The sequence below is a fragment of the Rhinoderma darwinii genome, chromosome 1 (genome assembly GCF_050947455.1).
Source record: "Rhinoderma darwinii isolate aRhiDar2 chromosome 1, aRhiDar2.hap1, whole genome shotgun sequence".
NCBI lineage: Eukaryota > Metazoa > Chordata > Amphibia > Anura > Rhinodermatidae > Rhinoderma > Rhinoderma darwinii.
The window spans coordinates 376656928-376672466 of record NC_134687.1 but is presented as its reverse complement, the minus strand read 5'-3'; the positions used below and the strand labels follow the sequence as shown (position 1 = coordinate 376672466).

Sequence of the window (15539 nt, the reverse complement as noted above, 5' to 3'; positions counted from 1 at the left end):
CCTGAAAGTATTGGAACACCACAAGGATTTTAAGGCCTTATTTTACTTGGATGATATTTGGGCACACGTCATGTTTGCATAGGCCTAAAAAAAATTGTGCAGATACTACACCATATTACAAATCCTAGGTATTCATCTAGGGGTATAATGAGAATTTTTAGTTTTGTTATGGGGGATGTTAAATTTTTAAATGGTGAAACGGTTATGGTAAATGAAAGGGACAGTAATTGTAAATGAAAGGGACAATAATTATAAATGAAAGGGATGGATGAAAATAAAATTTAGCACTCCAGAGAGGTGTGGTATATCTGGAAGCACTCCTTCATACACAGTCTGGGGTAGGAGGGACAGGTGTTGCACTTGTATTTCGTGTCTTATATTATGCCTCTTCTGGCACAGACACGACACCTTTTCTGGGGGTGGAGTTTTTTCGCTGTGGGCGGCACTTCACCAGGAAAGTGCTGCTCTGGAACTATCCTGGGGCCATCACTACTTGCAGAGGTAGAACTTTCTCCTACCTCTGCCACATTACCAAAGAGAAGGGATTTGATTACTTTCTGCTGGTATTCCAAATATGTCCCCTCAGGACCAGTGCTCCTGTAGATGACAAAGGAGTTGTATAATGCCATTTGGATGAAGTACACCGCTGTTTTTTTGTACCAAATTTTTGTTATCAGCATGACATTGTACGGCTTGAGCATCTGGTCTGATAGGTCCACTCCCCCCTTAAATTTGTTATATGCCTGGATGCAGACAGGCCGTGACGTGGGGGTGGATGTTGCACCACACATATGGACAAGGGAGCAGGTGGCGTCATGAATGGATGTCAGCATTAAGACATCCTTCTTGTCCCTGAATTTCAAAAAAAGGACCACTTCGCTATGGAGCGCCCTGGTCTCTCCACGCTGCAGGGTTTGGCTGCGAAGGGTTTTTGGGAGATATCTTTGGTTTTTGCAGACCGTCCCACATGCCACTGTTTTTGCTCCGCCAGGCACATGAACAGGGGTACATTCGTGTACCAGTTGTCAAGGCACAGGTGGAACCCCGACCGCTATGATATGTCCCTTGTAGTCTTCCTGGAGACCAGGGCAGACGCTCTGTACAGTTAACCGCCGCTGAGGTGTAGCTCTGCGCGGCGGTTAACTTTTAAAGTGCAGACGTAACTGCACGTCAAGTTGCGCAAATTTACTGCTCGCTTGGACTTGCAGTTACATTAAGGTGCAGGAAGGGGTTAAAAGTAACAACATCCTCAGCCTATCATAATAATGGTATTCATCCTTTTCTCTATACTTATTTCCTATCAATCCAATCATTTACTATGGTGCAGAATAATGTAGCAGGCTATCCTTTTCAGTGCCTTCATAAAATGGTATCTAGACTTAAAACTGTCAAACATATGCCAAAAGGACATACTTTTGAGATACGTCATTGACTCCATAGAAATAAATAGGAATAACAATGTATATGTCTGTATACTTTTTAATGGTATACAAACGTACATACCAGACATGACGTGAGCAAAGTCACCACAAGCTGAGCACAAAGCAAAATACATTATGCATTTATGCAAAGGACTTCAAATGTTAGTAAGGCAAAGTCCACATCATGTTTTGTCTATCCTGTTTAAAGCTTACATCTTTTTGCTGCTAGGGCCCTGTTCACATCATGTTTGTGAGGTATGTTTATCAAGTACACCAGGAAAGCTACCGACGTACATACTAAACATGTCCATAGGGGTTTATCAGTCTGATGAAGGCCAAAAGATTGTCCTTTGGGCCTCCGTCGGGCTTGTATACATCAGTTTACCAGTATACCATAGCACTCTGTGTTGTTCCATAAAACGTGAGCTCACAAAAAACATATACTGCGTGTCATGTAAATTTTTTTTTTGTATGAAAGCAGTTAGGTGATGTGTACCACTGTATGGCATATGTTACATGCATTCCTTAAACATATACTTCATGACCTTTTCAATAGCTTTTCCTGACGTATACATTAAAGGATGCTATAATAGTCTATGGGTGACGGATGCCTATGACAGATACCTAACAGTGGTATCCGCCACCCATAGACCCATATGGGATCCGTTTAACATATACGTCATGAAAAGGTCATAACATTCATGACTTATATATGTTAAATGTATCCCATAGTAGTCTATGCGTGAGGAATGTCACTATTAGGCATCCGCCGCAGCCTAAGTTTATTGTATATGTTGGGAGCTTTTCCCAGAGTATATGCTAAACGCAGGCTGATGTGAACAAGGCCTTACAGATGAAATGTTCATTTAAAAACAGAATGTATCCATGTATCGGTGTTCTTTTGTTCTTTCTTTGCACTTTGTTTATTCATTTTAACATATGTGGTTTTCTAATAGTCTGTTTCAATTGCTCGATAAAAAAGTGGGAAAAAAAGTTGATAAGACTACAGGGCACACATGAAAGATTTCTAAAAACCTGGATTTATTGGCTGAGCTTCTAAGACACTGGAGTTTTAGTCTCAACTCACCTGTTATTTTCTAGCTGGGTCAGGATGTTGTTCGCTATTTGACAGTTCTCCATTTTTTATCGTTCTCCATGATTTAATTTCAGCCATCCCCTCTTCCCACCCCCGTTTCCTTATTTGTTAGTTTCTGACATTTACTTCCTTCTATTCTTCTACAGTATGTTGTATATTAATAGCAGGCCACCTCAGTAACATTGGTACCTATACTTTTATATTGTGCTCGACATTCACTGTTTTCTGTGGAACCTTTTTGTTGATTTTATGTGGTTTTATATATTTGAAAACTGTTAAATAAAGAATAAAGAAAAACAACAACAATTTTTAGCTATTGTCTTGATCCAAAAATACATCACAATGGAAAAAGGTACAGTATAATCTTATTCATTTTTTTGATCAATTAATCATCGGCATTGTTGTTGTTTTTTGCCTTATTATTACTGTAATGTTAGCTTAGTAATCTAGTCAGGTGTTTATTATGCAGTTTAGATTTATTTCTTTGTATTTCATGAAAAATGCTTATAAATTACAGGAACATGACCTTAAAATGACACATAAAATATTCCATGCATGACTTCCTTGTCTGAACACTCAAAAGGAATTTCATAGCCTGCAGGAAGTGGACTTTTGGTGTTTTATTGCTAAAATCAATTGTGATTTAGAATAGTTTTTCTTGGACAGCAATGAGAAAAAATAACCTGAACAAAAGAGGTTTCTCAATGGTCCATCAAACCTTTTTCCCTAATATACTTACTCTAAAGTTCAGGCTGCTTTTTCTTGGAGTGCCTTCGGCAAGTTCATACATGGCTGATCAGGCAAAGAGAAACATTAGTTATTTTTTTGTTTTTAAACTTGATGTTGAGTTTTGGGGATAAATGTATGTCAATCACTAGAGTAGTGCAACACAATTCGAAATAATGTAATCCCTGTTCATTTTAATATCACATTGGACAAATAGCTGTCTCAGCCCATGCACCTTAACATATGAAATTGAACATGACCTTTCTTCCCCAAAAAATTAAATTAATGGAGGCTGAATTAGATTTTCCTGAAAAATTACAAACATACACAACTAATATCTAATTATATTACTAAATACTTTAAGGATAATACACAATTTCCCAAGTCACTTTTAATAATTTCGGAGGCTCATAAATGCGTTATAAGGGGAGAGTTCATCTCTCTTGGTTCACATGCCAATAAAATAAAGACCAAGGAAATGAAAACCAAGATGTAAAAAATGAAAAATAAACACCCACATAGGACAACACTTTGGTACTTAGGAAAAGACAGATAATAAAAAGGTTAGGCTAACTGTAATGCCCATGGACACGGACCGTCAGGGTTACTCACTCCCCGGCAGCCGTAGCCATCGACCTGAGAGGCCCCATGCACACGACCGTGCCCGCAATCACGGCCCGCGATTGCGGGCACGGCCGGCCGCCGACTGCCATCCGCATTTTTGGGCCGTGCTCCCATACAAAGTATGGGAGCACGCCCACAAAATGCAAAAGAACGGACATGTTCCATAATTTTCTGAACATTTCTACGGCACGGACACCCACCCGTAGCGCTACGGAAAGGTGTCCACGTTCAATGAAAGTCAATGGTTCCATTTTTGCGGACCGCGGTTGCGGTCCGCAAAAACGGAGGTCTTTTACGGTCGTGTGCATGAGGCCTTAGCGCTGGCCCACATCTCCTCAGGGGACGCCAGCACTCACTTCCGCTTCGTTCTGCTGTGTCCCGCAGGGTGCACACGCACGCTCGTGCCCGGCCTTAAAGAGCCAGCGTGCGCGCATGAGGAATATTAGTAATTAGCCCATACTCACCCTGGACTATAAGAAGGGCAGTGCCTCTTCCTTCACTGCCTGAGCATTGTTGTGTTTACCCGTGTTAGTCCATGCAAATGGTCCACTAGTGTTTTCCAGTTCCCAGAGTTCCCGTACCTGCTACCTGTATCCTGTATCTCGTGCTTTCATGTTCCTGTGCCTTAGAGAGTTGGAGTCGTGTTGTGCCACTGATCACATCTGCTGTGTTACACCACACCTGGTGTCTACTGCCAAGGTCCCATCCGATCCTAACCATCGCTACTGTCTGAACTACCACAGATACCTTTACTCAGACTATAGACATTGACTTGGTACACTGTTTGGCTAGCTGCTATCACGATACAGTGGTACGGCCCAGTGGGAGCAAAACATCCAAGTAGACATGTAGTAGTAGAAATGTAGAAGGGAAAAAATGGACTGTATGGCACTGCTCTATATGGTCAACCAATATCACAATAAGTGACAAAGCTGGCAGGTTTCCTAATTATTTTATTTAAGTGTTACGGAACCTGACACTTTTCTTCACTTGGCATTACATATCATGTGTAATGCCGGATGTAATTGATAAAAAAGGAACCGGTCCATTTCCGTAACGCCTAGCTCTAACACTTTCATAAAATAATTAGAAAACCAAGCTCTGTTTTGGCTTGCTACATCAAGTGGTTTATATATCAAGTGGAGTTACTAAGCCAGATTGACTTGCTGTGTTCTTGTGTGGGATACTGGGTGGGATACTGTGTGTGATATATGAATTGAGTGCTTGCTAATAGAAGTTTGAAAAACTGACACAACTTAAAACCCTTTTTTCCTTCTTAGGTTCTATCCTGCTGTGCAGCTGACTCGGGGGAGGGGTTAAGTGCTCTCAGGTGGTATAAATTAGCCCTCAGGCCTCTGTTGAGCTTGCTCTGTTTTGGCTTTCTAAATCAAGTGGTTTGTATATCAAGTGGAGTTACTAAACTTAAGTTAAAAAGAGGAGTTAAATCCCCTGTAAGTACTCTTCTTTTCTTTTACTTTAACAATTGATCACAGTTTTTTTGTAACTGGGATAATGGATAGCAAATTGATGGTTTTCTTCAGTGCACAGTTTGTCTTATGTATGCACGACTGGAGCATGAATTCCAGGGTGAATACCTCTGTGGCAGATGTGAGCATGTTGTTCACCTGGTAGCTCGCATTAGAGATCTGGAGGAGCAAAATGCAACACTGAGGGCGATAGACAATCTTGAGCGGAGCATGCTGCTCACTGAGCAAGCAGTTAGTGGGGTAGAACTGGAGGGTGAAGACATTGGTCAGCATGATCAGTCAAGTAGCTGGGTTAATGTAGTTAGGGGCAGTAGAAAGGGGTCCAAGAAAAGGAAGGCCAATCCTGTTTCTGATATACCAAGCAAAATTGCCAAGTTGAGTGATGATGCGAGGGTGTCGGTCTCAGAAATGGCAGCTCTAGTGGATACTGATCTCCCTAACATCCGGGAGAACATCCCAGCTAGTAGTCAGCGGGATGGTAATGCAGGTAAGGCAAGACAATTGGTAGTTGTAGGGGATTCTATAATCAGGAAGACGGATAGAATAATTTGTCGCCAAGACCACCTCAACTGAATGGTTTGCTGTCTCCCTGGTGCCAGGGTTAGGCATGTGGTGGAACGGGTGGATAAATTACAGGGAGGGGCTGGTGATGATCCAGCTGTCGTGGTCCATGTAGGTACCAATGACAGAATAAATGGTAGGTGGAGGAGCCTTAAGAATAATTTTAAAGAACTAGGCTACAAGCTGAAGGGAAGGACCTCCAAGGTTGTATTCTCAGGAATACTGCCTGTGCCATGCGCATCACAGGAAAGACAGCGGGAGCTTAGGGAGTTAAATGCATGGCTTAAGTCTTGGTGTAGAGGAGAAGGATTTGGATTCCTAGAGCACTGGGCTGACTGTCATTGGGGTACAAACTGTATTCTGCAGATGATTTGCACCTAAATGGAAGCCGGTCTGCTGTGCTGGGGGAGAGAATTCTAGCTGTGGTGGCGGAGTATTTAAACAGGGCAGAGGAGGGAGGTCAATGTAGAGAGGGCTTAGACTATATTGATGGGGGGAGAAATAGACTGTGGGGAGCGGACTAGACAACAAGATAGGGAATTCCTTTTGTTACTAAACAGCAATGAAAAAAAAATGACCAAATAATGTCAAATAATCACATTTCTGAAACTGAAAGTGAAAAAATTAAAGGTAAGTTAAAGTGTATGTTTACAAATGCCAGAAGTGTAGCAAGCAAAATGGGGGAGTTGGAGGCCTTGGTACTGGAAGAAAATATAGATATACTGTAGTTGGTGTTGCTGAAACATGGCTAGACTCTTCACATGACTGGGCTGTAAATCTACAGGTTTTTACACTGTTTCGGAAAGACAGGACAAATAGGAAAGGTGGTGGTGTATGTCTGTATGTGAGAAGTGATATAAAGACGAGTGTGAAAGAGACAATAGTGGGTGAAGACTGTGAGGAGGTTGAAACCTTGTGGGTGGAATTACAAAGGGAGGTAAACAGTGAAAAAATTACTTTTGGTGTAATCTATAGACCCCCCAATATAACTGAGGAGATGGAAGGTCAGCTATATAAACAGATGGAGCGGGCTGCACAGGCGGGTACTGTAGTGATAATGGGAGATTTTAATTACCCAGATATTAACTGGTGTCATGGTTCGGCTTCAACTGCAAAAGGGGAGAAATTTCCTCAACCTGTTGCAGGAAAATTTTATGGGCCAGTTTGTGGAAGACCCGACTAGAGGTGAAGCTCTGTTGGATCTGGTAATTTCTAATAATGCAGAGCATGTTGGGAATGTCAATGTATGTAAAAACCTCGGTAACAGTGATCACAATATAGTTACATTTTACCTATAATGTAAAAAACAAACACAGGCTGGGAGGGCAAAAACATTTAATTTTAAGAAAGCAAATTTCCGCAGGATGAGGGCTGCAATTCAGGATATAGACTGGGAAGAACTAATGTCAAATAATGGTACAAATAATAGATGGGAGATACATGACAAGAAAAGGGCATTTGAAAAATACAAATCTGAGGGTACAGCTGTAGCCTTTTTAAATTATAAATAGCTTAATAAAAGCTGTAAAAAGGTAATAAAATTGGCAAAAATACAAAATGAAAGGCAGGTGGCCAAGGATAGTAAATCAAATCCCAAAAAATTATTTAAGTATATAAATGCAAGAAAGCAAAGGTCTGAACATGTAGGACCCCTAGATAGTGGTAATGGGGAGTTGGTCACAGGGGATCTGTCATGCCCATGGCCGCGGGCCGTCAGACTAACTTACCTCCTGACGCCCACAGCCATGGAACTGTGAGCGCTGGTCCCCATCTCCTCCTCAGGAGATGCCACCGCTCACTTCCACTTCCCCTGGACACTCGTGCCCGCTCTTAAAGGGGCAGCGACGCACCTGAAATTAGTACAAAATTAGCCCATGAGCCCTGGACTATAAGAGGGGCCCAGCAGTGGCGGATTAAGTAGACCATGGGCCCTGGGCTGTTACCCAAACTTGGGCCCCCCTTCTTCACCGCCGCCCTGCCACGCCGTAACTATTTTTAACACTACCTTTTTGGGCAAGCATTAACAGTGTACGATTTCCCTTGTCACACTGTGCAGGGACACAACCTCCTGACAAGGGGAATTGTCTATCAGTCCTGGACTGCAGAAATACTTTTTGTGAAATACAAGGATTCCTATAATAAACATGTCAGGAGAGGTGACAGATTCTCTATAAATCTAGTGACTCACAGGTAACGACGTCTCAGATTCTAGTAGTTTTTTTCCTCTTTTCTTATCCATCCGGTCCAGCGCTCATGACGATTTCTCCCGGCCATGACTCATTTCTGCAGAATTTGCCACTCAGACGTCTCCTCACTTTTCCAACATTTCCACACCTATAAACGAAAATAAAGTTATCATGGTGCCACATACTGTGCCCCTAAATATAATAGCACCAAACACTGCGCGCCTGAATATAATAATACCACACACTGTAAAACACCACATACACACAGCCCCCTGTACATAGTGCCACACATAGCCCCTGTAGATATTACACACCCCCATAGATATCGCCATACACAGCCCCCTCTATATATCACACATCCCCCCCGTAGAGAGCGTTACACACAGCCCCCTATAGATAGTGCCATACAGCCCCCCTGTAGAGAGCGCCACACAGCCCTCCCCCTCTTGTAAATGGCACCAAAAAGCCCCCCCTATAAAGAGCGCCACACACATACCACTGTGGATAGCACTACACAGCCCCCCCTTGTATATAGTGCCACACAGCGCTCCCCCTTGTATATAGTGCCACACAGCGCTCCCCCTTGTATATAGTGCCACACAGCGCTCCCCCTTGTATATAGTGCCACACAGTGCTCCCCCTTGGATATAGTGCCACACAGCGCTCCCCCATGTATATAGTGCCACACAGCGCTTCCCCTTGTATATAGTGCCACACAGCGCTCCCCCTTGTATATAGTGCCACACAGCGCTCCCCCTTGTATATAGTGCCACACAGCGCTCCCCCTTGTATATAGTGCCACACAGCGCTCCCCCTTGTATATAGTGCCACACAGCGCTCCCCCTTGTATATAGTGCCACAGGGTTATGTACACATTAAAAAACTTTATATTAGAATTATACATATATATATATATATATATATACACTACCGTTCAAAAGTTTAGGGTCACTTAGAAATGTCCTTATTTTTGAAAGAAAAGCACAGTTTTTTTCAATAAAGATAACATTATATTAATCAGAAATACACTCTATACATTGTTAATGTCTTAAATGACTATTCTAGCTGCAAACGTCTGGTTTTTAATTCAATATCTACATAGGTGTATAGGGGCCCATTTCCAGCAACCATCACTCCAGTATTCTAATGGTACATTGTGTTTGCTAACTGGGTTAGAAGGCTAATGGATGATTAGAAAACACTTGAAAACTCTTGTGCAATTATGTTAGCACCGCTGTAAACAGTTTTGCTGTTTAGAGGAGCTATAAAACCGACCTTCCTTTGAGCTAGTTGAGAATCTGGAGCATTATATTTGTGCGTTCGATTAAACTCTCAAAATGGCTAGAAAAAGAGAGCTTTCATGTCAAACTCGACAGTCTATTCTTGTTCTTAGAAATGAAGGCTATTCCATGCGAGAAATTGCCAAGAAACTGAAGATTTCCTACAACGGTGTGTACTACTCCCTTCAGAGGACAGCACACACAGGCTCTAATCAGAGTAGAAAGAGAAGTGGGAGGCCCCGCTGCACAACTGAGCAACAAGACAAGTACATTAGAGTCTCTAGTTTGAGAAATAGACGCCTCACAGGTCCTCAACTGACAGCTTCATTAAATAGTAGCCGCAAAATGCCAGTGTCAACATCTACAGTGAAGAGGCGACTCCGGGATGCTGGCCTTCAGGGCAGAGTGGCAAAGAAAAAGCCATATCTGAGACTGGCTAATAAAAGGAAAAGATCAATATGGGCAAAAGCACACAGACATTGGACAGAGGAAGATTGGAAAAAGGTGTTATGGACAGAAGAATCAAAGTTTGAGGTGTTTGGATCACACAGAAGAACATTTGTGAGATGCAGAACAACTGAAAAGATGCTGGAAGAGTGCCTGACACCATCTGTCAAGCATGGTGGAGGTAATGTGATGGTCTGGGGTTGCTTTGGTGCTGGTAAAGGGGTAGATTTGTACAAGGTAAAAGGGATTTGGAATAAGGAAGGCTATCACTCCATTTTGCAACGCCATGCCATACCCTGTGGACAGTGCTTGATTGGAGCCAATTTCATCCTACAACAGGACAATGACCCAAAGCACACCTCCAAATTATGCAAGAACTATTTAGGGAAGAAGCAGGCTGCTGGTATTCTATCTGTAATGGAGTGGCCAGCGCAGTCACCAGATCTCAACCCCATAGAGCTGTTGTGAGAGCAGCTTGACCGTATGGTACGCAAGAAGTGCCCATCAAGCCAATCCAACTTGTGGGAGGGGCTTCTGGAAGCATGGGGTGAAATTTCTCCCGATTACCTCAGCAAATTAACAGCTAGAATGCCAAAGGTCTGCAATGCTGTAATTGCTGCAAATGGAGCATTTTTTGACGAAAGCAAAGTTTGAAGGAGCAAATTATTATTTCAAATAAAAATCATTATTTCTAAACTTGTCAATGTCTTGACTATATTTTCTAGTCATTTTGCAACTCATTTGATAAATATAAGTGTGAGTTTTCATGAAAAACACAAAATTGTCTGGGTGACCCCAAACTTTTGAACGGTAGTGTATATATATATATATATATATATATATTTATTTATTAGTATGTGTGTGTATCAGTGTGATTGATTGATTTTATTAAAAAATATTTTTCCACCTCAAATCTATCACATCTAAGATTATAATTTAGCGCAGGGCCCGTTTCACTGATCCCGTCAGTCGAGCTGACCTGACGGATACAGGATACAAAGCAGCTGTATCTCAAAAAGTGAAAATATTTTTTAATAAAACGTAATTACAAAGTTGCACCAAACACACATTTTTATTAAAAAAAAATAAAACCGACGTGATTTTTGCGACGTTTTTTTCCGTAGACAATGCAGGTTTCGTTTTTTATCGTTTTTATACACAACTTTTTTGCAATTTTAGAATTTTTATTCATAGTTTGAAAATAATAGTAAAAAAATAAGCTTTTTTACGTTTCAGCTATTTTTTTTTTTTGGTAATATAGTTTTACCGCTGACATCTATGCGAGCATGCTTCCGTGGAGTACAGCAGAATACCTGCTGCTGAACTAAATATCGCTGGCATCCCTGGCCAGAGTGACCAAGTTACAGACCCCTGATGATGAGTATTGAAACACGTTGGGTCGGTTGTGAATAGGAATTTTTTAGCATTGGGAACACTAGCATTGTTTGTATACCTCAACACTAGGAGCTTCCGGTGCGGTTATCACGGACTCTAGTGTGAATTAGGGTCAAGACTATTGTTATGCCCATTTTTCAAATGCTGATTCCGTATTGATATTCTTGTTGAACACTGAGCTATAGTAGGTTCACAATTGAATTAGAACTCAGAGTTTATTATTTAATACGTTTTTATACACACGGTGGGGCTTTTTCACAGTGGTGATTGTACCCCTGTTTTTAGAGAGTTATAAATAAAGGTTATATTTTACTCATATATCACACCAGTGAATCCTTTAATATAGTTTTACCCTAAAATAGACCTTTTATTTGTAATCGTCATTGTTTACCGTAAATTTTTATATATTACATGTCTATATTAGGGTAATTGGGTCAGCGCTGGCGTTACAACAATGATTGGCGGGGGGGAACGTTTTTTTTGGGGTGGGTATTTTATGTGTATTTATTATTTAACATTTTTTTGCACTTTACTTTACAATTTTTTTATTACTGTGGTCTGATCCTCAAAGGTCAAAAAAGACCTTTGGGGAACTTTATATATATTTTTTCTTTTACATCATGTTTTTCCACTGTAACTGGGGCTGCACAGCAGCCCCAGTTACAGGGGAAATCAGCCCTCTCATAGTGATGATTGTCACTAATAGGGCTCTGCTGGGTTTAGTTAGACCCAGCAACAGTCTGCCACTAACGGCACCCGGCGATCATGTGACCAGTCACATGATCACCGGGAGGAATAGAGACAGCGCCGCTGCTGCTGTCTCTATTCCTGTACACAGCGCGCATTCAGCGCTGTGTACAAGTCATCAGAGAAGACAGAAGCAGTGAAAGCTGCTTCTATCCTCTACTCAGGGTCCCCGGCAGTCACTGACAGCCGGAGACCCGATATTCAGCTGCCCGATCGCGCGTGCAGCAAGTTAAAACCCGAGCCGTAGAAAGTCTATGGCTCGGGTTTTAACGACCCGCTCCTGACCGCTGGCCGTAAAAATACAGCCAGCGGTCGGGAACCAGTTGGGCAGGAGGTTAAGCCAACTAACCTCAACGCCGGTGACTGCCCGCTCGGCTCTTCTCTTGCTGCTTTGGAGTAACAGAATAACCGTCCGTAGCTGTTCTGTTACTCAATGGCGGCGGCCCGCACTTGTCAGGGAGGCGTGTCCTACCCCTTTCCCGGCCAATTCCCTGCTCCTCCTCCTCATCTTTGGCAGTTAGCAGCGCTAGCGCGCTGAATAGATTTATAAGATGATGTGCGGTTCGGGCTGCCATGGGCCCCCTGGAAGCCTCGGGCCCCAGGCGGCCGCCCGAATCGCCCATATGATAATCTGCCACTGGGGCCCAGCCCCTTCCTGCCTTGCCTGAGCCTTGTTGTCGTTACCCTAGTCTGTCTAAGCAAATGGTATCCTAAGTGTTTTCCAATTCCCAGTGACTCCCGTTCCTGCTACCTGTCACCTGTATCCCGTGCTATCCTGGTCAAGTACCGTGTTGAGCTAAAGTCGTGCTGTGCTGTATATCACGCCTGTCCTGCTACACCACGCCTGGTGCCTGCCTGCTGCCTAGTCCCAGCCGAGCCTGTCTTGCTACTATCTGAGCTACCACAGGTACACTAAACGAACTATAGACTGTGACCTGTGTCCTGTTGGCCAGCTGCCATACCGTCAAGGCGGTACGGGCCAGTGGGTCCACGTACCCAATGTGACAGTAGGCTCAGGCCATGGACCCCGCAGGGCAATCCAAGACCATGATGATGTCACAAGAGATGCGGACGGATATGCTAGAACTGCGGTCTCAACAGGACCAACTCCTCAAGACCTTGAACATTATTGCACGTCGGCTGGAGGTGCAAGCTGCCGATCCCCCTACTACACCTCCTGGCAGTACTGATCCCCGATTTTCTTTGCCACTTCCTGACCGCTATGATGGAGACGCAAGGATCTGCCGTGTATTTTTGAACCAGTGCCAGATCCACTTTAGCCTGTATGCAAGGGCATTTTCGGCTGATGGCGCAAAGGTCGCTTTCATTGCCTCTCTCTTCACTGGCAGGGTCCTTGCATGGGTGAACCCCATCTGGAAGAGACAAGGACCAGAGACCCGTGACTTCCAGCGGTTCCTACGGACATTTTGCTTGGTGTTTGAGGAGCTTGGACGAGTCTAGTCTGCAGCCGCTACCTTGCTGAACATATGCCAGGGAGACACCTCCGTGGGCGAGTACGCCATCCACTGCACCCTGGCGGGAGAACTGTTGTGGAACAATGAGGCCCTGGTGGCTACATTCTGGCAGGGACTGTCTCACAAGATTAAGGACGAGCTTGCTATCCGGGATCTACCGTCTACCCTGGATGACCTCCTCCTTCTGGCCGCCTGGATTGATATAAGGATCTAAGAACGGCTCCAAGAAGCCCGTCGGGAGGGAGGACTCCCTAGCCTGGTTCCTATCTTGCAGCAACCCCTGCTGTCCTCAGATGGTGATTCTCCTAAGGATTCTGTGAGGACGGACTGGTTTACGCTGTCTACCCAGGAGAGACAACGCAGACGCACCTTGGGACTCTATATTGCGGCCTTAGAGGCCATCTTGTGCGTCTCTGTCCCCAAAAGCCCCAGAGCCTATAGTTGGTGGGAGAAACAAAAGAAGGACTTTTGTCTAAATTATACATTCCCGTGACCATAGTGTCTGGTGAGAAATCGCATCGGGTCTGCGTATCTGGACTCTGGATCCGCTGCTAATTTCATTCTTAGAGACCTGCTGGATCTTATCCAATTGCCCACTACCCCTCTGGAGAGGCTGTTGATGGTTACATCTGTGAATGGACTTCAAGTTGGAGCTCTCCACTCTGAGCTCCTCCCATCAATCCTGTGCTGCTGGGCCTGCCTTGGCCCAGTCCTGGACGGGAATTCTGGAGAGGTTCTCCAGTGGGGCTCAGAGTGTCTCAACCGTTGCCTGGTAAAGTCTTGTTCGGCTCAGTCTCTGCCTTGGTCCTTGGCAGGATTGCCCGGTCATTATTATGCATTTTCGGATGCCTTCAGCAAGAAAGAGGCGGAGACGCTGCCCTCACAACGGGTGTATGACTGTCCTATCGACCTAGTTCCTGGTGCATCCCTTCCCCGTGGTAGGGTATATCCTCTCTCCTTGCCAGAGACTCTGTCCACGTCCGCCTATGTTAAGAAGAACTTGGAGAGGGGCTTCATACAGAAGTCTTCCTCCCCGGCAGGAGCTGTGTTCTTCTTCGTCAAGAAAAAGAATGGTTCTCTGTGTCCTTGCATCGACTACCGGGGTCTCAACCAGATCACGGTAAAAAATAGGTATCCGTTGCCATTGATCTCTGAACTGTTTGATCGCATATGTGGTGCCAAGATTTTTTCTAAACTAGACCTGCGTGGGGCTTACAACCTAATCTGGATTCGCCGGGGTGACGAATGGAAGACGGCATTTAACACCCGTGACGGACACTATGAATATCTAGTAATGCCCTTCGGCCTGTGTAATATTCCCGGAGTTCGTTAATGACATCTTCCTTGACCTCCTCTATGTTTGTGTTGTGGTCTATCTTGATGACATCTTGATTTTTTCTCCAGATACAATGACTCATCGGAGACATGTCCGTCAAGTTTTGCTGCGGTTAAGGGAGAATCGCCAGTACGCCAAGTTGGAGAAGTGGGTGTTTAAGAAAGGTGCTCTACCCTTCCTGGGCTACATCATCTCGAATCAAGGCCTCAAGATGGATCCTGAAAAGATAAAGTCCGTCCTGGAATGACCAGGCCCTCATGGCTTGAGGGCCATACAGCGCTTCCTGGGATTTGCCAATTTCTACAGACAGTTCATTCCAAACTTCTCTTCACTGACATCTCCTATCTCTAACCTCACCAAGAAAGGCATGAACGCCAAGGTGTGGACTCCAGAAGCAGAGGCCGCATTTATTAGCTTGAAGAGTGCCTTCACGTCAGCCTCTATCCTCCATCATCCAGATGTTTCTCTACAGTTCTTGTTGGAGGGGGACGCCTCCTCTGTAAGTGCTGGTGCACTCCTGTTCCAGAGAGGTTCTAAGGGCAAGTCAATGGTATGTGGCTATTGCTCTAAGCTCTTCTCTTCCGCAGAACGCAACTACTCGATTGGGGATCAGGAGTTACTGGCCATCAAATTGGCTCTGGAGGAGTGGAGACATCTATTAGAGGACGCAGTTCATCCCATCTTGATATTTACGGACCACAAGAACCTCACCTATCTCCAGACGCCCAACGACTGAATCCCCATCAGGCCAGGTGGTC

General features: G+C 44.1%; 1 long non-coding RNA gene across 1 annotated transcript in view; it reads right to left on the bottom strand.

Annotated features, from left to right (window-relative positions):
- LOC142742439 (uncharacterized) overlaps positions 1–15539 on the bottom strand; it is a 52057-nt gene that overhangs the window by 20024 nt on the left and 16494 nt on the right. Inside the window, exon 2 of the long non-coding RNA XR_012881381.1 lies at positions 3257–3309. This is a non-coding gene — a long non-coding RNA (uncharacterized LOC142742439). The remainder of the gene's footprint in view (positions 1–3256; positions 3310–15539) is intronic.